The sequence below is a fragment of the Aptenodytes forsteri genome, unplaced genomic scaffold, assembly GCF_000699145.1.
Source record: "Aptenodytes forsteri isolate BGI_AS27 unplaced genomic scaffold, ASM69914v1 Scaffold518, whole genome shotgun sequence".
In the NCBI taxonomy this organism is placed as follows: domain Eukaryota; kingdom Metazoa; phylum Chordata; class Aves; order Sphenisciformes; family Spheniscidae; genus Aptenodytes; species Aptenodytes forsteri.
Genome location: NW_008795773.1, coordinates 28,171 through 53,745, shown reverse-complemented (window position 1 = coordinate 53,745; position 25,575 = coordinate 28,171). Strand labels below are relative to the sequence as shown.

The 25,575-nt window shown below is 49.3% G+C and overlaps 1 pseudogene; it reads left to right on the top strand.

The window, feature by feature from the left end:
• The first annotated feature begins 24,219 nt into the window (after positions 1-24,219).
• LOC109279604 lies at positions 24,220-25,276 on the top strand (annotated as a pseudogene).
• The last annotated feature ends 299 nt before the right edge of the window (positions 25,277-25,575 follow it).

Genomic DNA, 25,575 nt, shown 5'->3' with positions numbered 1-25,575 from the left:
CCCTTTGAGCAGCAGCCGTGCCCACAACTTGGTATAGTTTGCAAACTTGCTGAGGGCGTGTTCTGTCTTCAGGTTGTAAATAGAGGCATTAAACAGTATTAGCCCCATTAGTGACCCCTGAGGAATGCCATGAGTAACGGGCTGCCAGTTGGACTTTGTGCTGTTGATCACAACGCTCTGAGCCCGGTGTCCTGCCAGTTTTCTGTGCTGCGATCTGAACTGTATCAAAACGATTTGGCTATATGGATTCTTCAGACAGTTGTGCCAAAAGCTGTTTTAAAGTCAAGGTAAGCTACCCACTGCACTCCCCCCACCCACCAAGCCAGGCATCTCTTTGTAGAAGGTTATTGGGTTTGTCAGGCACAATTAACCCTTGGAATTTACCCATCCATGCCGGCCATGCCCTGTCCTTTCTTGTCAGTCATGTTTCTGGATATGATGGGTATTTTTTTTCCCCATCACCCCTTGTTTCCTGGGACTTGAGCACTCCCAGTACCAAGTCATGCTGATCAGACTTTTCCATTTCCTGAAGCTGTGTCCAAAAAAAAAAGAGAGAAACGGACACTAGTCAAGTAGCGGTGGAAATCCCTTCCCGAAGCTGCTGACTCCCTCTTTGTGTGGTTTTTTTCCTCCTGAGTTCTCGAGTGCTGCCTGAGGAAAGCGAGCGTCACTTCTCTTCATCGCCTCGGTGCTTTATTTCTCCTTTTATGCAGGGACTTGTCTGTATCTTGTGGGAGAACTGGGAAGGTGGGTTAGGTCTGTGTATGAGACAAGGGCACTGTCTTCTAGTCCACGCTGCCTTTGTGCCCCTTAGCTCCCGGGGTCCGTATTGCCTTTGGCAGGCTCTCAGCAGTTCTGGCATCGGACTTGTAGGAAACAGGAACTGTGTATAACAATCAGGTCTTTCTTGCAAAGTTTTGTTTTTAAACTGTTTAAACTGTCATGGTAACTTACACAAAATAACATCCCACGCTGCTGGGGAACCTTTCGCAATGAACCTACTCAGGCCCATGCTCTGCTCAGACTCGAAGGTTATTTTAGGTTTGCATCAGGGATTCTCTCTGTCACTAAAGCTTTCCCTTTCGCCGCACGCTGATTTGATACTCTCCTGCAGCATGAACTTCTTTTAATCCCGGCTGACTGTGTGATTTACTACTTGGTAGAAAGACCTCTTGTGTTCAGCCTCTACCCACAGTACTGAGATACATGCTGGTGATTTTTTCCAGGTCTTTAGATACACGAAGAAATTGAATCTCAGAGCAGAAACTGGCCATTACCTGTGCTGGTGGCTGCTTCGGCTGAGGAGGGGAAATCGGTGGGCAGCGGAGAGTGGGAGTGGCTGCCAGTCCGTGCTCTCCTGGCCTGCCTTCTACACAAAGATGTGGTAAGAGGAGAGACGCTTTTCAGAAAACATTGTTTTAGTAGCGAACATCTTGGTCTGTTTCCATTCTTTGATATGAGAATGGTTTCACTCCAGTGCCAGAAATTACACAGACTCCTGTTGTATGCGTAAACCTCCGCACAACCTGCGGCAGGAGCTGGCTGCAGCTGCCTGCAGGATGCTCGCTTTCCACCCGGTCCAGGGCCAGGACAACTCTGGGTTCTGCTCTGGGGTTCCCGCTTGAAGGAGCTCACTCTCTTCTACTCCTCCAGATGCTGTTGTATCGGATGGCACTGTCCTGCGGCACAGCTACCAGGTGAAGTACAGCTGGGCTGTGCAAGAGAATTCTTTTTTTTTTAATTGTCATCTTTTTTTTATAGTGCCTCTGTACTGTGTAAATGGTATCAGCTGAGATGCTGTGCAGTGTGCAACAGGCGTGCACTGCTCTGGATGCACACTAGAGGGTAGTGCACCCCGGCTGCCCTGCCTGTCCCGCCTGTAATGTACTGCTGCTTGAAATCCCTCCCAGTTTGGCATGGCACAGGGAGCTGGAATCGCTCCCTGTTTACACTTATGTCACAGTTTGTCTTTACAACAGGGGTGTGATACCTGTGATACGAAAAAATGTGTATTCTCTCCAAACCTGCCATGCCTGACTGGGGAGTGAATTTTTACAATGAATTCTAATTAGCATGAGCAATCTGGTCCTCTCTGTGTGCTTTTCCTGAGAGATCAGAGTAACTAATAGCCCAGAGAGGTTCTTCAGGCTTTTCGGATGGTTAACGTTTAACTGAAATTTTATGTTGAGCTGTGAAACACGTAATTTGGATTGAGCTACGTTAGAAGATTGATAGAGCACTGTAACCTCAATAGTCAATAGAAGTAGCCAGTTACTGAGACCTGTGCTAGCAGAGGAACCAGGTCTTATATAAAATTAGTGGAAAAGACGATTACTATGGTGAAATATTATTTACTGCCAAACTACCTGACACCCAAAGCATGCCTAGCATCATTTCAAAACACAGCCAGATTCCACCTGACTTACTGATTTGATGTAGGATAGCTCTTTGTGGACCAAGATAAAAGGAGACCGAACAAATCTCCTTGGCCAGAAAGAATACGAAGACCCCCTGGACACCCCTCAGCTATTGTGAGTCCTCTCTATTTTGCCAGGAACTGTTTGGTTTTTAGGTGATTCCTGGCTTTCTCTCTATGCAACAGTAAAGGAAACCTGCAATAAGTTTAACTTCGAAGCTAAATGAATTAGTTAATGTGCACGTGCAGTGCGGATTAGACTGCTTCCTGCTGAAAGCAGGAGCGTGTTTGGTTCAGGAGTCTGGTTTCAGTTCACCGTGCTGGTCTGGGGTATCTGCTCTGTTGGGAGTGTGATACTGGAGACTTGTTGGTGTGTAGGAACGTCAGTTCCCAAAGGAAGGTCATGGGTTGGGCTGAAATTCCAGCTCCAGGATATTGGGGATTTATTATCTTGACTCTCTTGCAAGCACTTCAAGAAAGGAAACGGCTGCAATCCAGAGGAAATAATTTTTTCCCAATTTCTGTGCATTTAACTGCAATCCAAAGCAGTGGAATTTCTTAGCCAAGAGGGCGAAGAGAGGTGTTAGTCCAGCCTCAGAAATGGCTATAGCTTAGGCATTGAATTGAAAGAGAGACCCTGTATGAGGGAGACCTTAGAGGTTTCTCCCAAAACCAAAAGAGGATTCCAGCAGTGAGTACAGCACGGGGAGGAAGTGTGCAGGATATGTTCTTCCAAGATCTGTTTGATCCCTGCGCTGAACTGAAGTGGCCGGGTTTGGGAACGCGCATCACCTCCACGTCTGGCCTGTCTTCTTGCAGAGGTGAATGCAAAACTTGGGTTGTCCTGAACTTCACCCTGTGGTCCCCGTGCGTCTGGCTCCGGAGCACAGGTCCCAGCAGGCCAGGTCTGCCAGCTGGAGTCTGCTCTGCTGGGATGGATGAACGGGTCACTGCTGCCAGCTCCCTCACCGCTCCTTAGGCGATGTGGCTCTGCCTTGCTGGTGGAGCGGCCGGTTCTTTGCAGATGGAGAGTTGTCAGCAATTGCCGGGAACCAGTTTTCACCTTTCAAGGCTGGGCAGGCCTTGGCATAGCTCTGCGCAGAGGAAATGATGCTTTACAGTCATCTCCCCTGCCTTAAACTCAGCTGTAACACCTGGGCCCATCATATTTTTAACCTGAAATGCTAGAAGTAAATAGCAATCCCCTCTTGTTCTCCTAATTTCATGTCTTGGCCCACTGTGCTGCCTCAAGTAAAGCTCGATTTTTGGCCAAAGCAAGGAGCAGGGCGTTAGGCTTACAAGTGACCATCCCTCCTCCCATTCCCAACAGGACTCTGGAGTGGCAGAGGTGCGTTCCTGCAGGGATCTTAATAATTTCAGCAGGCACAGGACCGCAGAGAAGCATCCATGGTGTTTTCACACGATGTGTCCTTTGCTACCTCCTCTGCTGTACCCGTTCATCACCGGACAATGGAGGGAGGACTGCTGGTCCTGAGGGCTTCCCTGGGAAGGGACAGCAGTGGTCAATCCCAGAGAAAACAGCCTTCCTGATCTTTCTCCTTACTACTGGAATGCCTGGAGACCCACCAAATCGTTCTTGCTATGATTTCAAAAGTTGGCTACTGGGGAAGTGTGTGGTGGAAGCAGGTAGATGTGTCTTCCTGGCCTGATGAGACTTCTGCTGTGGAAAAGTGCAAAACTGCATGGTAGGTACTAGTTCCCAGTGTGCACCTTTGTCTGGTGTGAGTGGGAGGTCAAGCCAGGGTGTGATGTGACCATCACGCTGGTTGTCCTGTGCTGTTGGGGGTCCTACCCATCCTGGCTTTGTCTGCGGTTCAGCAAGTCTGTTCCTGCTTCCCTGGAGTTCCCTGAGGCTGGGGTGACACCTCCATCTTTGGTTCACTGCTCTTTTTGGGGGAAGGGCACGTCCTTTCACTTGGTAGATGCACAGCCTTTCGCTGACCAGCACTAGCTTGCTGACCTGGTGCATCAGCTCAGATGTGCTGTGAGATGTGCCTGACCTTGAAAAATCTTCCTGCAGCTCACCAGGGGTGTTGCTCAGTGGATTCCTCCAGGAGGAAAGAAAAGAGGAGCGGTGGGGTAGCAGCACACTCCTTGCCTGCAGAGCCACACCACAACCGTGCAGTTGGAAAGAAGACGCTGGTGTGGTTCTTGCTGATGCTGTTTCAGTGCCTTGGCAATATCTACCCAGGTCCTGCTTGGCTGCAACGTGCTCAAAAAGAACAAGCATTTTACCTTAAAAAACAAAAAGGTATTTTAGTACTTCCCTACTACTTAGGCACCTGATTTCCCACTGAGATCCATCCAATTTAGGCATTTAAACCTTGGCCTTTCGACAAGGGACGATGTGTGTCCACCCAGGCCTTTAGGAGAAGTCTCAACAGGCATTTTATCTCTCACGCCTCCTTTGCTCTGAAGCAGTGGGAGGACAACAAGGAAACTGGGGAGCTTGACAGGGTATAGCTACTGTTATGACAGAGTACTCAGAAGTCTTTCTTTTGAAGAACCCTTCGGTTGTGCTGTGGCCTCAGTAGGATCATTAGGGGTACAGTGAGAAACTTCATTGCACCAATTTCCACCCGTAAGAGGAAGCCTCTTGTTTAAAAAGAGGGCTGGATTCTGACAGCCTGCAACTCCTGCACTTCTCTGGATTAAACCTAAACCTAAATTGGTGGGAAAGAATAGCCATGAAATCCTCCTCCTGGAGACCACTGGTTGCCAACTTCTAGTTTCCAACCCATTGACGCTATTTCCCAAATAGTCCCACAAAAGCCACAGCTGGGACCCTTGTAAAGGGTGGGCTCTGCTAGGCTGTGACTTAAAGGATAATAAGCAATTTGAAGGCATTGTCATGCATCTTCACAAGTCTGAATGCTCAAAAGCATCTGCTTGTTGGCAGAACACCCTGTTCTCCTTAGTGCTGTGGGCAGTGGATCCTTGGAAAAGTGGTCGGGAACAATGGGTTGTGATGCAGATGGCTCCAGGGAAGATGGACATTTAAAAGGAGTGTCTAACAAAGTCTGGAGCAGATGTTGCACAGCAGAAAACTGAATTATCACTCTCCAAGATACTTTTCTGGTGGAGTTGCTATATGGTTCAGGCTTTACAGTCACCTTTAGGTTAATTCTGATGAGTTGTGCATGGTGGGAGGCCTGGTACGTGGCTTTCCCTGTAAGCGAGGATCCCCTTACCCAGCTTCCCTTGAGATGAACGTCTTGCTTTGACCTCGGAAGAGTTGTATCTAGCCCAGAAAATGAAGTGACATGAAAAATCTTGTTTATTCCTTTTTCAGAAGAGTTCAGGCATTTCAGGATGGAGAACAACACAGATTTTGCCTGTAGGTCTATATAAAGGTACTTCTACATGCTCTACGTACTATTTTAGATCTCTACGCCAGGGTTGTGTCTCAGTCAAAGGGAGGTGGTGTTTGAGGTGACCAGCAGCAGGGCTGTGTGGGGCAGGAGCTCTGCCACAGCCTGTACCCGAGTGGTCTGGGTCTCCCAGAAGCAGAGAGGAGACTGAACAACACAGAGTGATTTAGAGAGTTTCTGGCCTTTCTTGCAATTTTGATGGATGACACACAGATGCTGCTTTATGTTTTCTTTTGTACAGCAGTAAGAAGTCTGTCCTGGCATACAAATGCCATTATTAATACAGCTGTCTCTCTGGAGAGATGTCTCGATGGAGCAGCTTTTCAGGATGAGTAAGTATTTCTGCGCAGTTATCTTTGCAGCTCTGATAGATCCCACTGTGACCTGCAGAGCTCTCTACATTCTCCAGCTTGCTTTCTCACATTTATTTCCCCGTCAGGCTGTTATGTTAATAAGGGCTGAGCCCAGCAGGGCTCGTGGACCAGTCCAAGCTTTGTCCCCGTGGCTCTGAACCCACAGACATGCTCTGGGTATCCTTGCCAGCACTCTCCCTCCACCACAGCCAGGCTCAGCATTAAAAACAAGGGGCAAGTCAGCTTCAGGTGGGTGTAAAACAGGGATTAAGGACAGCTCCACCCAAGTTCAGGTCACTCGCAATGTTGTCAGACAGGGTTTTGGCTCTATGGTTGCTCCAGACTTTGCCATTCATGGATATCCTCCGCATTCACTGCTCTTTCCCAGGTCCTCTCTTCTCTACTTCTTGCCCTGGGGCACCTGACACTTATTGCCATCATCTTCAGCTCCATTGTCTTCTCTGCTGTCTCCTCTCCCTTTTCTGATCCCAGCAAACCAGGCAGTGTAATTGGCAGAGATCTTTCCCATCTAGGTGAGGGCAGGCACCTTAACCCTTTCCTCCAGCTGGGTTCCTGAGGGAGGCTGACACACGGTGCTTTTACGGCCAGGGTAGCAGGTCATTCAGCTGGGTCCTGCTTCGGTGGCTTGGCTGGGCAGAGAGAGGGGTGATGTGTGGCTGCGTGTGCTCAAGCCCCAGCTCTCGCTGCGTTTACAGCTTGGTGCCCTCTGCTTGGGGGCAAAGCGCAGCTCAGCTTGGGGTGTTTATGGACCTGGGGTTCACACACGTTATGAGCAGCTTGTGCTTGCCTATTGTTAATCTTGTGTGCTGGGAATTCACTTAGAAGATGCCTCTAGCTTTGTGCTGGGTTTATATGTCAGCCCCTAATAATGACATTTTTCTGGCAGGAGGCACTGATGTTGGAAAGTTTCTTGCTTTCTAGGGGAATCGGATTTGAAACCTGGCTAATACCGTCCCCTGTAGCGCAAGCAGGACCATCAGTGACCATAAGAGCATCCATTAGCATGTAGAGACCATACTGACCGTACGAGGTCAGTCCAGCCTGAAGGATAACTTCACAGAAAGCAACTAAGTGATCTGTGTGGGTGGATTTTGGCCTGTGGGACCTGCAAGGGGAGTTTGATGAGAAGGGCAAAGCTGAACAACTGGATGCAGTGAAACCAGCTTCCTTTTCTTGCAAAACAATTGCACAAGGGGCAAAGGTATCTCACCTGGCCTTATAGACGGCTACGCTGGGATGAGTTCATGTCGCTGCTTCTCCTGATCAGCACGGCCTGTGCTCAGGAAAGAGGAAAAGCACCAGTATTAGACCACAGCTTCTGTATCTGCCTGCATTAAAGGCAGCAGCCGGGAAGGGAGTATCGGTGTCTTTCTCTCCTTGTTCTCCAGGTTCTGCGAATGTCAGTTCTATTCTATGGCAAGGAAGGAAGAAAGTAATTCTTGTAACCAGCCATCCAGCTCGAGTCAGACTAAACCCTTGCTGGTTCCTGTGCTGTTGTCATAGAAAAAAAAGTCCAGAACTCAGGAGACTATTATTATTATTACTAGTTTTTAAGAATTTTTTTTTTTCCCCTCAGACTAGCCTCAATTTGCTGTGCCAAAGCTGTGTTGGCTGATCAGGGTTAACAGAATTAAAAAGCGGTGAAATGTTTATAAAATCCTAGTGATGAGTCATTAGCAATCTGATACAAAGCAATCTGATGATTAAGAGTGCAAGTTTCTAATTACCGCTTTTTCAACCACATTTATAGGTAGGAGCAATTAAAAATCCTCAGAAGAAATATGTCTCAGAGCATCTGTTCTTTGTCTTTTATTAACTGTTGACTCATGTGAGGCTATGGAAGGTGCTGACAGATTCTGTGGTACCTCTTTTTCTTTTTAACTCTGAAAATCCATTTTCCTGCCTGCTGTGAAGGCTGAGATCTGCTCTCTTCTGGCTCTGTTGGCAGTTGTATTTCCACTTTCCCCTCTGGTTCCAGATCTGTTTGACTTCTGAGCTTAGGAAGGAGACACTGCATGTGAATGAGAGAGAAAAAAGAGAGAGATGTGTCTGCAGGAGAAGTTTATTCCCCTGAACTGCACATGAAGCCTCATTCAAGATGTCAGAGTCACTGGGCCAGAGTCACTACTGACTTGTGGAATGAAGCCTGGGTAGCAACGACAAAACATCTGGTCCAGTAGGTCATAGCCAGATTTGTTACCAACCCATGGCCTACTCCAGGTGAGCACCACGGTCTCTGTTTAATGAATAATCATATAATTACAGAAGGCTTTTTACAAGCAGGTTCCTTGAAGAGCGGCCAAAGGCCAGAGCAGGGAGTCTGTTTTCCATCTCACCTGTCCTGGCAGAACAGCATTCATGGGCTTTGGCTGAGGACAAGTGTGTATGGAGATGCGGGAAGCACCCCGGCAGCTAACAGGGTCCTGCTGGGGGAATTTGAATACACCAGACCTCAGATCCACCTTCGCTAGCACTGTATCTACGTGGAGGGACTTCCACTCGCAGATACTTGTGGCCTGACTGCTACCTGGGGGGGATCACTGTATCTTCTGGACTCCACAGGAATTTTGGACCATGACCCTGTGGCCTGTTTTCAGAGCTGCTTCGCCTGATCTTTCAGTTTGGCCTGCGTGGGAGAGGTTTGACGTTTCCAGCCCTTGACTACCCTGTTAGCTAGAGGAACCCCTGCAGGCTTTGGGCCCTGTACAAGGGGAATGCAGATCGCTGTCTTTTCAGTGAAGCTCAGAAGTTCCTTCTAAAAAGCCAGTAATTGCAACAAGTCAAACACACAGTTCAGGTCAACCCTGATTTACTGTAACAAAACAATTATTTCTGCCTTTCTGTGATGCAGGTTGGAGATTGTGAGTTCTGGGTCAACGGTGAGCCTGAAGGGTGGGTTTTCTGGTTTGTTAGTCAGTTATGCCATCTCCCAAGTGGAAGAATGGGGAGATGAGTGCTTCCAAGGAGCCTGAAGGAAGGTGATCTTTGGTGTTGCAGTGTGCCCTTGGGGCTGCAATGAATATAAATACTAACTGGCACCTACCACCTCCATTTTTTTAAAATCTCTTTAGCAGTAAAGAGGCCTAGATTGTCATCCAGCAAAGAGGGAAGTAGGCCCCGAGTAGCAGAATGACACGGTTCTGTACCTCAATGCCTTTGCTCTAACGATACACAGCCCAAAAGAATGGGAACGCTGCAGCACTCAAGCTGGTGGAAGTGCTTTGTGCCACTTGCAAGGAATGAAGGGCTCAGTGACTACTCAAGTATTCTGGGTTTTTCTTCCAGCCCAACTAGGTGGACTGAGTGCCTTGGACAAAGGAGCCTGGCCTCATTTCCACCCTGGTTTCACAAAGGAATGGCAAACCTGCACATGCTGCTGCTTCTACTGCTTCAGTGTGAGAGCTTATCAGTGCGTCAGTGGCTCAGCTATGTCGCCGTTCCTTTTGTGGCTGCTTAAACTGTGAGCTGAAAGAGTTATCCTCTGCAGGGGTTTCTGCCCCACCAAAACTGGGGCGGGCTGCTTTGCACCCCAGAGCCTGCTTTTCATTTTCTTCTGCTCTTTAGAGCCTACCTGAGTCCCAGGCTCTCTCCTGTCATCTCAGGTCCTGCTCCCCTCTCACTTCAGGCTTGGGGAACTTTTTTCCATGCCACTTCTTTCACACAGCCTTCATCCGTATTTGACCTACTTGGTCATTTTTGTACAGAGTTGTCTGAAAACAGCAGAAGAGAGAGATGATGTATCTGAAGAGTGCTGGCTCTTAACTAAAATCATTTGCAGAACAATGGACAACTCGAGAGGCATATCAAGGCTCTGGTCTGCAGGTAAGGTCTGTTTCAGCACTCAGGTGCCTATGTTATGTGATAGTCTTGAATACACGTTTTATTGGCATATCTGTCTTGTACTGATGACTATCAAAGTGTGCAACAGCGCAGTTAATATTTGCTCCAAGCCCTTAGGGGTCCCCAGTGAGTTTGTGAACTGCTTCTTGACTCTGCTTGGAGGTTATTTGCACAAACTGAAGGACTCGCGCAGGTTCTTCCATTTCCACCAAACCTCTCCAGCACAGCCCCGAGGCTGTGCCCTTGGGCTGAATTTACGCACCAGTGCGGACTTGGGGGGCAGAGGGGAAACACCCGCAGCTTCGTGGGGGGTCTCGGGGTACCCTGCTGCTGTGGGAAGGGTCCTGTACCCCGCACCCCGCAGCCGCCGAGGGGCCCTTCAGCACCACGGCTAGCTCCTGCCCCGCCCTGCCCCGCCCTGCCCTCCCAAATTGCACCACGGCTAGCTCCTGCCCCGCCCTGCCCTCCCAAATTGTGCTTTCATCACCCTACAATCAGCCTTTCCAGTTCCTTTTTTGAATCATTTGTCAAAGAACTTAACAGCTTGTGACTAGTGACCGAGCTGTTTGGAAACCAACTGCCGTATTAAGAGCTGTTGGCTCTGGCAATAATTCACGGGTTACTGGCTTTTCTACCTTACGTAGTACTGAGGATAAATTGGTGAAATTTTTAACAAAAAATTGCGTGTTAAAGTTCAGATAACTTTTTAAAGACTCAAGAAGATTTTCAGACCTAGGCAGTGTTTGCTTGAGTATTGAGGATGGTAAAAGAGCAGAGGCAGTCTGCTGTCTGTTGGGATTTTAAAAGGAGCATTAGTCAATCGAGCTGTAATGTTCAGCAACAGGCAGATTTTTTAAAATTATTTTGTATTCATAAGATGGAGCACCTAATACAAAACTAGGATTAAGTTGGAATGAGTTATCCTGCCAATCTTACCCCAGTAATTTCTCTCTTTGATTTTGTGTAAAAAGCTGCTCTCCCCTGGAACAAAGGAGTCGCATTGTCTTTACTCATTAAAAATTGCATATGTATAAAATTTCAGTGTTGTCTTTAGTCTAAAATCCCTCGCTACGTATGACTTGTACCAGACATCAGAACCCATCTCCCGCAGCCTGGCAACTGTCTCTGTTGCTATAGGAACGGCTCCACTATCCTTTCATGGAGAACTTCAAGTATTCCCATTTTCGTAGCTGCTAGAACACCTCCAGTCCTTGCTTGTTTCATTCACTTGCTCACTCCCATCCATGAGATCTTCTCCTCCCAATTTAGAGAGTTACTCAGCACTTCTGGACTCATAAATGAAAGAACATTAGTTAGCTGAAGAAAAGTCACACAGTACTTTGAGGTGCACATTTGACTGGGACGTTGTTACTGCCATTGGGTTTGTTTAACGTGCAGACATACCGGGTAATTAGCATCCCCTAATGTGCATTAAATTTGTACTTAATATAAAACTATCAAAATCCCTGGCTTCTGCGTGCTTGTCTGCAGTTATATACCAAAGGGCAAAAGTTTCTAAGAAACATCTAACCTCAAGTGTTAAATCCGCAGGTAACATAACCTGAGTTAGTGGAGAAGAAACTTCCTCGCGGTTAAGCTTATTGTGAGATTGGGTATTATGTGGCTGTCACGCCTGTCCTTGAAGAATCACACTGACCAGCGTGTCGAACCCTGCACCATGTTAGACGGCAAGCCCAGCGGTCCATGTGTTTATGTAGGAGCTGTGGAGTTGAAGATCATGAAGGTCACTGTATTTGTCCCTCATCTGGGCCTCCTTTTCTGCACTGAATTGGCACAGCTCCATTAAGCAAAGGTAGGTTGGTCAATCTGCCTTCTTGCTTCTAGATGATCCTGATAATTAAATAATTGTTGAGGGCTTACTGTTTTACCTACAGAAAGATTTCACTGGGATAACATGAATTTTGCGAAAGATGCTCTTAGAAACACAAGGTAGATATTGATAAGGCTTGATTTTAAATGCTGAAAAAAGGGCTTTTTTTGTTGTTGTTCTATTTATACAAGTGTCTAAACAAGACTGGGCTATGCTTTTATCCTGCTAGAAATACCAGGCACGTGTATTGCATCGTGTCCTGGGGCTCTCCATGGGGGAAGGGAGAGGCCAAGGTGATCTGGTGTCACGAGCAGATGTCAGTTGAGCAAGATCCTATGCTGCGAAACAGAAAGAGGTGGAGGGGCTGGGAGAGGAGCTGTGGTGTGGAAAAGACTGGAAGCTCTGGCACCAGGGTTTTCCTGCACATCAGGTACCCCGCCAGAGCTTTACCACCGGGGAAACAGCAGCTGAAGATTTAGGTAAGGAATAATAACAAGGAGAACAAAATAAGAGTGTGAGAAAAGCGAGCAGAAGAAAAGATTTCTCAGCTGCAAAATACTCAGTAACGCTCCCAATCAACATTGGCTCAGTGCAGCCCAAAATCCTGAGACACTGGGAAGAGGCAGCTCGGAGAATCCCTAGTCATTGACTGGGGATTTTAATTTATTCTTTGCAGCCAGACAGTGCTCCCGTTGCTGGCTTGCGGGCACGGCAGCCAACTCTCCCCCACTGCTGCCAATCAAAGGGGCGCTGCCGGAGCGGGGCTGCTCCTGCGATAAAAGTGTAGGAAGCTCATGGCTGCAGAGTAATGCAGACAAAGCACAAGCGAGAGGCAGACAAAAGGGATGGAGTCCCAGAAGATGTGATCCACCCTGTTAAAGGAACCGTCCGTAGCCTCTGCAGCTGTGTTTATGCTGCTTCACGCAATAGGCACCAGCCTGTCATCCCCCTGGGAGATTTTTACAGCATTAATTCACTCTGCACAAAACCCAGCCTGCAAGGCTCCTCTCCAGCAGCGACCTTTTCATCCCTCCAGCTCCCCCTGTTCCCGAGAGACCTGCCCGCAGGAGCTGCACCCCTCCAGCTGACCTCCCACTGCTCTAGATCAAATGTCACCTGTACCAAATGAAGCAGACCCCGAAGTGCCACGAATGGATCCCAGGATTCTTATTTTCCTTCTCTACGTGATGATCCTTCATGAGCTGGTGAGTGGCTGGATGGAGTACCAGAAGCAGATAGCCAAGCCGAAGAAGCAGGCGGGTCCAGTTTGGTCTTCCAGGTGAGTTAATGCCTATTATGTTTCCAAAAGGTGAACAGCTCAGGTGTGTTTTGATGGGGAAGATTGCCTTTTGTGTATGTACATCGGTCCTTATAGATGTGTGTGTGTGTGTATCATCTGTTGTGTATAAATGCACAGAGGTAGGATTAAGGTCCGTTAATCTTTTGAGCCTGCATTGTCTGAACATGCTGTGCATTTGACACACTCACAGATAAATATGCCTGTGATTTGGGGTTTTTTTTGGGGAAAATGTGCTGTAACTCAGTATATATCCTGTGACTCAGGTTCCCAAACAACATACCTGGAAGCGAAAAATGTGGGTAGCACAAGGAGCCACGCTTCATGCATGTTATTCATCAATGAGGCACAAACCTCTAGTGACTCTTCGCAATCGGAGTATTTAATGTTAAATCACTAGCGTGCATGTCACTATCTCGCCGTCTCCTCCCACTCTCTGGACTGTGCCCACTACACTAATCCCTTCCTTGTTTTCTGCCCAACAACAAAAATGAGCTGGAAAAATAAGGGCGTAAAAGAAAAACGCTGCATGTCCTTAAAATTCAGATATGTTCCTGCAAACATTGTTCACGTATTGTTCAGTTGTAATAGTGTTTGGGGTAACTGTGGTCTTAATATGGTTGGGGTCTTATAATGAAAGATATCTTGACAGCTGTGTATCAGCTGCGTGGTTAGAGACTCACACCCCGGGACCCAAAATTCACCTCCTGCCAGATCTCAGGCAATGGCACACCAACACGTCGTAGCTTTGGACCTAAAAATGCCTGTGACCCAGTTTGCTCTAGGTCTGACAGCTGCAGCTCGAGTGACCTGAGCTTACAGCTCACTCCTTATCCTAATCCTCTGATGTGCAGGAATCCCAGCCGCAATTACAGCCCCACTGTGCTTGGTGCTGCACATAACACCCCAAAGGTGTCTCCATAGACGAGACCACCAAGAGAAAGCAGTGGTGCAAGGATGCACCCGTGGCTTGCTGAAAATCAGTAGCCAGCAGATACCAGTCTCTTCGTCTGCAGTTCAGGGATAAATTCACTGGCTGAATTTCCAGACCCGCAAAGCTGAACTGCACCTTGCACTGTCTCGTTGTACAAGTAAAATGATTAGCACTGGGAATGCAGCCATGGGTGGAGACAACTCCAGTGCAGAAATAGCTTGAAAGCGATGGGGCTGGCTGGGTTATAATTGAGGTTAGAGGCAGATTTCCTTGCTGTCTTCAAGGAGGAGTGCAGGGAGGCACTGAACAATAACTTGCACTGAGGTCTGAGGTATCCCAGCGCTAGCAAAAGGATGCAATGCAGAAAACTTAATGGAATAATTTTATTTACTAGAGGCCACCAAACAACTTGCATCAAGCAGCCAGGATAATGTCAAAGGACTGATTTTTTTTCTTTTTTTTTTTTTTTTTCTTTTAAGAGAACCTAAGGTAATTAGGTACCCCAGCAAAACCAAAAATCTCTCGGGGCTGCCATCTAACCCAACCTCATTTGGGGAGGGGGGACCAAACCGGATGATTTGTGCAGGGCCCCGCACCGCGCAGCCCACCCTGCCTGCTGTCACAGCAGGCTTTGCCCCGCCTGTCCCTGCCCTGATACCTGCTCCTGCTGCTCCTCTAGCTGACTCCAGCCAGTTTGGGAAAGCAGAGCCACCAGGTCTGTGTGTGCCACAGGGATCGTTCACAGATTGCACCATAAACAGGTGAAGCCCTGCAGCCCGGAGAACTGGAAAATTACAGGATGATTTGGGATCCTCTTAGTGGAATTAAGATTGTCCTGCATGGACACCCTGATTCTGGTGTAGCCTGGGCTCATACACCCGCGCTGCAATAATGCTGAAGCTTTCTTGAGTGATGAGCCCTCGAGGCCAGGTTTTCCAGTGCTCAGAGAGCACAGCTGGAGCCAGATGTTCACCCTTCAGTATAGGCTTGGGCTTAGAAAACGCTCAGAAATGGTTGCAACATCTGTAGCCTGCTTCTCCAAAGAGTTCAAGCCATGGCTCAGCAGTGCAAGGAAGCTTCCTCATGCCTTGCGTCAGGTCAGGTGCACCACAGCACAAAGCCAGCTCAGAAGTGAGGTTCACACCAGTTGGTTTAATGCTGGACCAGGTACCATCTGTCCATGGCAGCCTGGCCTGAGAATCACCTGTCCTCTCGCAGCTGATACGGTGCCAGCATGAGAGTGTAAAGCAAGCTGCAAATCGGCTTTGATTTAATTGACAGAAAGTGACTGTACGCCCACACCTGCACCGGATTGGATGTACGGATCTGGGGCACCCAGCCGAGCTCAGCCCTGGTGTCAGCGGCGGTGGAGCGTGATGGCTGCTCCCACTGTGCACGCAGCCGTCGAGCCGCCTCTCGCTGCTGGGTACCATCTCGAGCTAGGAGGAATGAGAGCGAGGGACTGGTGTGATCTGAGATCCCAGGATTATTGACTTTTAGGAAGGATTTGCAGACATTGCCAAGGAAGTCACCCAAACCCGTCCTGTAAGAGCTTAAACCTGAGATAACAGCAAGGCAGCCCTCCTTGGAAGAGATGGATGTAAGGCCACCTCGCTTCCCAGCACGGCCTGGAACTGGGCCAGTGCTGTAGAGGTGAAGCTTCATCTCCTGCCACAGGGCCTGAGCTGCCACTTCCCCAGCCTTAAATTAAATTAAAACTAATTAACTTGAAAACCAATTAGGAAATTAAGTTATAAAGCAGCAAGCGAATTAGGACATGAGAGAACTGTCTCTTGACTGTACCCTCAGCACAGGCAGGGATTTCAGGGCTCTTCCTCCTTTTGTGAATGTTGAATAGTAACAAGCTCTGTTGTAAAGCAGCTTTTTTTTCACATTCACAGCTTTTCCCCAGTTCTGTCTTCCTCCGCTCCTGGAGTGGCTGGCAGCTCCCCCACTCCCTGCCTCCATTCATCAGCCACTTCTGGCGTCCCACGTCACTTCTGCTCTCCACCAGCCTTTCCTCACTGTCCCCCTCCACTGCTTACGGGCACGGGGGGAAATGATATCTGGATAACTTTTATTGACAAAGCCACTGGGGATCACAGGAGGCACGTCTCTGAGCAGGATCTAGAAAGAGGGGAGATCTCTAATTGCCAGCCCCAGAGATCACCACTGCATCGCCCTTTTTGCAGCGATGGGGAGGGGATGCGCCTCACCCCATATGAATTTCACTGCAAATTCCTACAGTCACTGTTGTGCCCCACATCACCCTCTGCACTGGCAGGAGAACGTGCACGTTTACTGCAGCAGTCTTTTGCAATCTTTGCAAAAGCTAGATATAAAAACGGGTAGTGAAGGTGTTAGCCAGGAGGAAGGAAAGAAAAGCCTGGGACACAGCGCCTAGGGAGAGTAGAAATGCCCAGGGCAATTGAGTCATTGCAGAAGAGCCGCAGGCAGACATAGCCCCGCTGCTCCTGCAGCCAAGCCAGCTCTGCTAGACTGTCCTGGGTGCCCCTGCACGTGGCGTGGTTGACCGTGGTTTGGTTGGTTCAAGGCATGGTTGGTTCGCACCCTGGATAACCCCCCGAGAGAATGCGGCTGTAACAAGGGTGGCAAAAGCCCAAAGAAGTGCCAGGTGTGCACGTTGTTGGGTTTAGTGGTTTTAAGGAAAACTGCTCAAAGGTATTTGAAGTGGAAGTTTTGAAGAGCCAAGGGGTTTGGTTTCAGTGACCCGCCTGGCCAGAGGGGATGGTCCTCAGGGCTCTGGCAGGCTGTTTATGGGGTTCTGAGCTCACACTTGTGCACTTGTAGTTCAGCAGCTGTTTCCAAGACCTCCAGTAGCTGGGACGGGGAGGGTCCCCATCACCACTTCAGGTGCATAGGGGCCTCACCCCTGGGTCTCTGCAGTCTAGGCACCTTGAGCATCAGGGGCTGCAGCAGGATCCAGCACTGGCCCTTCTCTTGGCAGCAGCGGTGGTGAACCCTGTTCTGCTGACCAAAATTCCCTGTCCTTTTAGGAGCCTCCACTAGATGCAGGAGATGTGCCCCGGCTCTGATCCACACCAGTAATGATATCTCACTTTGTTCCTCACTAGCAACGCCACCAGATCAAACCACTCCAGCTTCTCCAGGCCTCTGGTCCACTCGGTGCGCAGGGAGAGGTACAGGGACTGGAGGAAACCGGGGCGGATCATCCGGAAAGCGTGAGATGCCTCTGCTGGAGAGCGTGGGGAGAGATTACTGAGCCAGAGGCAACCATCCCTCACAAGGTCTGCACCGACTTACCACCTCGCAGCAGCAGCTGGCATGAGAGCATCCTCCAGGCACCGTGATCTGCAACCTGCAGCTTTCTTCTCTTCACTGAGCCTGGCACGGCCGAGAAGGAACGAGCCCCTTCCTCCGGGGAATCTGTCCCTGCGTGGTGAGGAGCCAGGGTGGAGACGCCTCAGTCCTCAGCGGGATCGCCGGAGGTGGGACGAGGCTTTTGCCACCCAACACAGCGAAGTAACTTTTCTTTCTTCTTCCCAAAAGGTTGAGTAGATGGAGAGTAGATTTCTTGGGGGAAGAATGAAATTTGCTCCTGCATGGGTAACCCTGGGAAGTCTCCAAATGGTTTCAGGCTCCTCTCCTCCCGCTCGAGGACTGCGTGGCCGGTAAGCAGCATTTCCCAAAGTGACTGGAAAATCTTTGGTGTCCAGTTTGTCACCATTCCCAGGAGAACTTGCCTCCACTGGGGCACCCAGAAGTCCCTACACTTTGGAAATGCTGGCTCCCCGTTAAGTCTTATGCACTGGGAATCTGTAAATTTTTTTCTGTGTTTCTTCACCCTTGTCAAATGAGTTACTCCAGGGTGGAAGGGGGAAAGCGCCCTGAAGGGGTGACTCAGAGTTATGCCACTGAATGCAATTTACTGCAGTGACCTTGTAATTAGCTTTCTTCGGAGCATTCCCAGCAGCCGAGCCAAATGTAAGAGCGACTTTCTAATGAGCAGATAGATGGGAAAGGAATGCAATATTGCTCATTTATTAGAGTCTGCGGTTTAGGCATAAAATTAGATTTTAGAGGCAAAAGTTAGTTGTCGCGTCCTGCCACCCCACGTAGCAGTTGTACGCAGGATGGGAATCGCTGAGCACTGGAGGGATTCTGACACTGAGCTCTAACAGCAACTGTCCATGGCAAAACTGCCTGCCTTATTTGCTGAACATAATGTTTGGCTCAAACGCAGCCTGTTTTTCTCGTTGCCAACCATTTATAAACCTGACTCAGGCTCACAGATGCATTATCCAGAAGTAGATAGGGAAGGGAGTCGGAATAGATTATGCATTCATTATCCAGAAGTAGCCACCAGATACATTTGCACATTTATCTGCTTCTCAGTTGTTTGCAAATTGTTCCTGTCGGTTGACACTGTGTTTGTTCAGTCACCCACGGCAGGAGTCACCTGGCCCAAGGTAGAGCTCTGCACCTGAGCTAGGCATCCAGACCCCTGTGCTGCAGAGGGGCACGTGAGGGGCTGTGATTCGTCTCCTCCAAAGTTAAACATCAAAAGAAAGCTGGCTGAACCATGCTCTTGAAGTGCCCAATCCTCTATCCCAGGCAGGCTGGATAAAGAACTCGAACGTAGATCTCTACTGTTAGGGGAGATGAAGTTTTTGCCTTGGGAGATGAAGTTCATGCCTTGTGTTCGGATATTTTTGAAAAAGGAGATGGGAGTAGCAATTAACACTTTCTGCACATTTCAAAGCATAAACTCTCTGCAAAGATGTGCCTCAGCTCTGTGACACTGTGGCTATTTCCCAAGGTGTCCACTGCCTATCCCAATACATGCAGGTACATCCACAAGTAACAGAGCAACAAATGGAGAAGGTGTCAGGAGGAAAAATATTCAGAAAGCGTTTCTGGGTGGTGGGGGACTTTGCTTTCCTAGAGTTGAGCCTGCCCTGGTCTTACGGGGGACGTGCAGCTGGATGTTCTCCCTGCTCTTCTGCTAAGTGTGTGTGAATTTGCTGGGAGCGCTTCCTATGCAGAAAATGTTTAAATTAATTACTGAAGTGGTGCAGGATAGGACCGGCCTCGCTGCACGAGCTGGGCTCCCAGCCTCAACAGGACAGATGGACCTGAGCAGGGACAGACAGACCTGAATGGGGACAGATGGACCTGAATGGGGCAGGCAGATGTCCTGACTGCTGCAGCCTTAAAGAACGGTGAAGGGACTGGAATGCCTTGCTCTGCTGATCACATGCTGGATTTATCCCTGTAAATATCGTCATGTTTACTTCCAATAAACTTTTTTACATATATGGTGTTTGGATTGTCTCCATTCTCATTCAGGCCTTGCATCTTTCTCTGCTGGTTTTGACTTTCCCAGCCTGGGAGCCAGCAAAGGCGGTGGCTGGAAGCCACCTCAGCGGGACAGCTGGTGGTGTAAGGGGTGATCCAGTATGGCTAAAAGCGTCTTTGATGCTGAATTTATAGCACAAATGGTTGTTCTCTCGTCATTTATGCAGAGGAACACGTGACTGCAAACCAGAGTCTTGTTTCAGATGGTTGTATGCTTTGCTTTGTTTTTTTGCAAATATTCAAGTTGCTCTTCAGCTCTGTTGGAGAAAGTCCTGCCCAAGAAACACACCTCGTGGTGGGAGCCGATGATGGCAGAGAGCTCAAGATCCACTAGTCTTCAGTGGTGTGGACCTCCAGAGGCCTGAGGGAGCGATGCAACCCAACGGCCTGAGTCCAGACCCCTGTGGGGGCTCACCTGCAAGTCCGTTTTTGCACAATTAACTGGGTTGTCCGAAGGTCCGGGCTAACAAGGATGCAGTCAAGGGCGGCCAGCTTGCATCTGTCTGCTGAGGTAACTTAAGTCCCCTGGGGCGTTTGGGTCTGATTCTGCACTCTCACCCCTCTGTTCCCCCATAGCACCCTTGAACACACGTTTACCCCCCCGTGCAGGGGAAGCAGGTGACTCCTCAGTGAGGAAGGGCTGTGCCGTGACGTCACAATACACAAGAAATGACTCCGAACAGGAACTCCTGAGAAGACAACCCATGCACTGTAGCCAGCAAGGTCTCTGATACAAAACCACCACAGCCGCTGCACTGAGCTGTGCTCTTTATTATTAAAAAAAGGAACATTCCCCCCCCCCCAAAAAAAAAAAAAGAACACAGCACTTACTGTAAGCCCTGCCGCAGCCCCTCGCCCCAGGCCACGATGTGCAGCGCTTTCCCTTGAGTGCTGCACGGTGCAATGGAAGGAAGTCACCTTGTGTGGCTTCAGATCGCGTTAGATGAAGTCCCGGGGCGGGAAGCTGTGGGGGTTGTTGGCTCTGCTCTAAATAGACTCCGTGGGCTGTAGGCTGTACGCTAAACCACACTTTTCTTAGAAACTTCCCGTTTGGCTTGAAATGGTTCAGAGAAGTTTCCAATCCTTCTGCGGTGAGCCAGTGAAAGCCCCGATCGCCCCGGTGCTGGGTGCTAGCAGGAGCGTTCAGGGAGGTTTTAAAGCATCAAGTTTTGACCATCCATGCAGTAACCTTCCTGCAGGGACTGTTTCCATCTGGTCCCAAAGAGTTCATTGGGATGGAGCATCAGGATTTCACCCTCTGGGCTTTTAATTTCAGCTATAGATGTTGTCCTGCCTTTACGAAGCAAAGGGTTTGTACAAGTTAGAGCTGGTGGCAGTGAGTTTCACAAGTTGGGCTTGGACCAGAAGACTGACGGAGTCAACAGACCGGAGATCATCTTCTGAATATCTCAACAAAGCCCTTTGGGGGGTTTCTTTTGCTTGGGAAAGAAGCAGGGAGACAGTTTCAGAAATTCACATTTTCTGACCTACAGTATGATGCTTGTTTGGAGTATTTGGTGTGACTCAGGGGCACGCCTCCCCATCCAGAACTTATGATCCCACCAAATCTGCAGCTTTTACTGAGCCAGAAGAGTAAACAGCACCCCAAAACTGCTGGATTTAAATGCTGCAGCTGAGGTCTTGGGCTGGGTCAAACCAGAGAGCTGAAGCCCTCCCTTCGGCATCAAATTCTGCCTTTGAGGTTACAGCTACTCACATTTATTAGTGTCTGCAGTACCTGGAAACCCTGACTTGACTGCCCAGCTCACCCCACGTGGCCCCGCTGCTGTGGTCGCCGACCTGCTGGCACTCCAGCAGTTTGGGGGAGCGGTGTCACCTCAGCCCTGCTGAGCTCTGCACCCCTCGATGCTTCCTGCTGAGGTTGGACCCCGCTCGCCGGTGCTTGGCAGGGTCATCAAAGCAACCGCTTCACCTGCATCCTTGACTTGCAGGGACTGTGCTCCACTCACTGGCATCCTCTAGATCTTCCCCTGGTGAGAGCAACCCCAGAGGCTCCTGCTTTTGGTGGATTTTGAGCAAAAGCAAGCTGTTCTCATAAATCAGCTACTGCTTTTCCTGCCTGCACTTCTCCGAGCTGCTGCAGTTTCACCACCGTACTCCCCTTTCCATCATACAACCAGGGGGTCACCGGAGCTTCTTCCTGCCCATCGGTTCTTCTTCTTTTGGCAAGTCTGAAGGAGCTTGGGTGCTTCTGCCGCTCTGTCACCAGCTGCACCACGGACTGACCCTCATGGGAGGACGGGGTAAGTCTCCCCTGTGGCTGCGTGTGATGTTTTATTCATGTGCTGTTTTAACAGGAATCAGTTTCTAAAGACAAAACTCTCCATGGGTGTAATCCCATGCAACGCTGTTGAGGTTTCATAAGGGCTGAAACAGGTAAGTTTTTTTACGTAAAGAGCAAGCAAAACCCCTGTAGTGCTCAGAGACGCAGGGCTGGATGCTAGTCCTGATTACTCCCCTTCGCAACCAGATTAGCTCTAATTCTACTGCTGTTTTCCAGGTAAGTGTGTGGCTAATGGCTTGTGTGATTCACCTTCAAGTTAAGTGAAAATTAACTCTCTTTTCTTCCTGCTTTGCCTTGTTAAAGCAGATTTTAAATTTTTGAGTAATCCTTAGGTGTTTTCTTCTTACCACTCAAAATTTCTCTTCTCACTCAGAGTACAGATCCTCTGCCTCTTTCATTAAGAAATTATTGCATATATTAAAACTTGCTTTCTACAGAGTGGGCATCAAATCCAGACCACGGCTAGTGTGGGGAAAATGAAGCCCATGACCTTGTAGATTTTTGTCACCCTGAGAGCTGAGCAGGTCATTGCCACCACAGCCGTTCTGCTCTGGGTAGAAAAGAAAGGATCCACTTGTTGCCAGTGTGGCTGCTCTCTGCAACGGGGTGGGATTTCTGGAGCTTTGTGGATGATGATGATGCCAGAAAGCAGCAACAAAACATTATTTAAAAGTCCTTAATTTGGAAAGGTTCATTTTTTGGGAAAAGTAGTGAAAGATAGAGGAAAGCAAATGGTTAATGGCTGCAATAGCCATAGACCTCTCTGTATTAGAAGCCGCTGTCTTTAGCTGGTGGCTTAGCAAATAATAATCAGCATTCCCCGACCCCTGGGGTTAGACTCCCAGTTTTACCAAAACAGGAGTTAAAGGCTAGATTAAGCAAATGACACCCTGTTTCATTCAGGCTTGAGGAAGCCCTGGTGAGGACGAACTGGTTCTCAATCCCTCCTGAGCTGTTCAAGCCACGTTCCTTCATCATCCGCCACATTCAGCCACCCCGGAGCATGCAGGAAGGTGCAGTTTAATTGCAAGTTTCTCTGGCTGACTGAAGCCAGGAGAGACCGAAGGTGGCTCTGTCTAAAAAAGCACCAGCTGTAAAAATGCCTTCAAGCCTGTTTTCTCCCTGGGGTCTGTCCCGCATCCCAGGGGATGCAGTGCAGAGCCGTGAGCTGTGGCTGCAGCAGGGCAGGCTGAAAACATCTTCCTGGAAATGGCTCATTACACGGAGCCATTATCCCAAAGTGGCCCTGAGCATTTTGGGGAGATGCTGGCATGCCACACGGTCATACCCCAAAGGCAGAGTGAGCAAGGACCGGTACAAGAGCCAGGGTGTAAATCCAAGTGCTTAAACATAATCAAACGTGTCTGATTTCAGAATCATCCACATATGGATGTGAGGCTCCCAAATGGCCAGGGAAATGTTTTACCACTGGTGAGACACCAACGGGCTTAAAAGCTGCGTCCCAAAAAGGGACAGGCTCGGTGCCTGCCAGGCAGAGCTCGGTACTGCTGTGACGGTCTCACTCCTCGCCCCGCCGTCGCTCCTGCCAACAGGAGCCTGGCACAATTTTGGGTCACCCCATGGTTACAATTGTGCTCAATGGAAAGAGCAGCTTTGGAGGATGCTGATGTGCCCCCAACCAGCCTCCCTGCTGTTGGTGCCGCTGGCGATGAAGAGGTACCTCAAGGGCATGAGCTGGCGTGGGTGGAGGGAGCAGCATCAGCCACCTGCCCTGTGGTCCTTCCTCCAGGGGAGAGACCCAACTAATGCACTGGAGATGCTCCCTTCACCAGGCTGTGAATAAACAGCAGCACCTCATACCTAACGGGGTGTCCCGCTTGGCGGGACAGTGGGAGAAGTTTGGGTATGGCAGCCGAGCAAGGCGGACGGAGGGTGCACGGGGGCTACTCTGTCTGCAGGGCTGGGAAGTCTGAGTAGGGAGTAGGTTGGTGAGCCGCTTGCCAACTGCGCTGTAACAAAACCAGCTGAAATAATTGTAGTGTGGGTGATGCTGGGATCTCACTAGTGATTTTAAATGCAGAGGCTTTTGGAGCCAAGCAAGAACAGCATCATCTATTTCATCTTCCCCTATCAGCAGTTAGTAGTGGTGAACATTTAAGCTGCTCCTGCAGTTCCTTTGTAGCCCTCTCTCTTTCCTTTGTAGCACAACCAGAGAAAGTCAAACGGAGCGTGGCAGGTTCGAGTCTGATTCCCATGAGGTCATATATTTACGTGTGAAAAGCAAGACTTGGCCCCTTGCCCCTGCCAGGTCTCCTCCTGTGGAGGCTAGGATAAATAGTGGTCAACTTTTGGCCACAGATCTTCAGGATCAGGGATCATTTGAAAACCTGCCTCTGCTGCTTCAGCCACTGTTGCCTCTGATCCAGCTCAGCCTTAAGATGATGAGCTCGGGTGGTTTCACTGCTTTCTCTTTTCCATCCCACCTCTTGCCGCTGGCCTCTCTCACCTTCATGAACACCAGCGTGGACCATGTGCCCCAGTCCTGTCCTGGGGACCCTTCTCCTGCTGGGCTGCGTCCTGCTGAACGGCATGAACTTCTGGGTGTTCTGTTTCTGCATCAGGCAGTGGGATTCAGGCATGATCCTGCAGTTCAGCCGGGTCCTGGGAGATGTCCTGATCGTCCCTATTGCTTCACTCAGGATTTCCTACCTCAGCCTTGGCAACCAGTGGCCATTTGGGCAGCTTCTCTGCCAGTTCGAAGTCTTCCTGCGCAGCACCCACATGTACAGCAGCATCTGTTTCCTGATGCTCATCTGCATTCACCGGTACTTTTGTCGTTGTACGATACAAGAGCAAGTCCCTCTGGAAGAAGAAGAGCTGCTTGAGAAGGCTATGCTTGTTCGTCTGGCTCGTCCTCTTTGTCCAAGGGCTGCCTTTCTTCTTCCTCCTCAAGACTTCAGTTATCGACGGCTCAGCAAAATGCCTAAATATTCATCAGAGTTGTCCTTTGTTTACTTCTTCTGCAACATGGTTTTGGTTGTGCTCTTTCCTCCTGCTCTTTGTCATTTCCTTGACCTGCAGAGCTCTGTTGGGAGCTGCCATTGCTAAAGCAGCAAAGAAAAGCTCCAGAGGCAAGAAGATGAAGAGCAGGTCTCTGCAGATGACAAAAGTCTCTCTGGTGATTTTTGCCATCTGCTTTGGCTCCCTGCACATCTGCAGGACCATCGGCATCATTGCGAAGTACCATGGCAAGTCTTGCAAGCTCTTGCACCAAGTAGAAGATGCCTACTATGTCAGCTGGGTGTTCACCATGTCGAACACCTGTCTGGATCCCCTGATTTATCTGTTTGCTAATGACAAGTTTAAGAGAAGCTTTGCTGACTCCTTTCAAAAACGCTGGGGCACCAACTGAGTGTGAAAAGTCCGGGAGCCACCCCAGACCTTCCCGGGGAATCCCATGGGGTGGCTGCTGAAGATCCAGACCCTGAGCTTCCTCCTCCTCCTGTTCTGTCCCAAGTCCCCAGAGCTACTTGTAGCAGCATTGCAGGGGTTTCAGGGTTTCTCTATGTTCCTCCAGTGTTATTGAAGGGTTGTTCCTGCGGGCAGGGACTCCCTGGGCTATAAGGAAGCTCCGACCAGGTGCCACTCCTGCCAGTACCCTGGGTGGCTGGATCTCCCAAACGTGGGCTTCTTTACACTGCTGAAGTGGCCAAAGCCTGTTGGGCACAAGGGGAAGTAGGGGGAGAATTTACACCTGAAGTCATAAATCATGAGAAAGCCCAGTGAAAACTGCCACGAATTTCCTGCCCATGATTTCCTGTTTTTTTCTTTTCCATCAGGAGCAGGGTCTCTGCGAGCACTGAGCCGAGGAGTGTACAGGTCTGA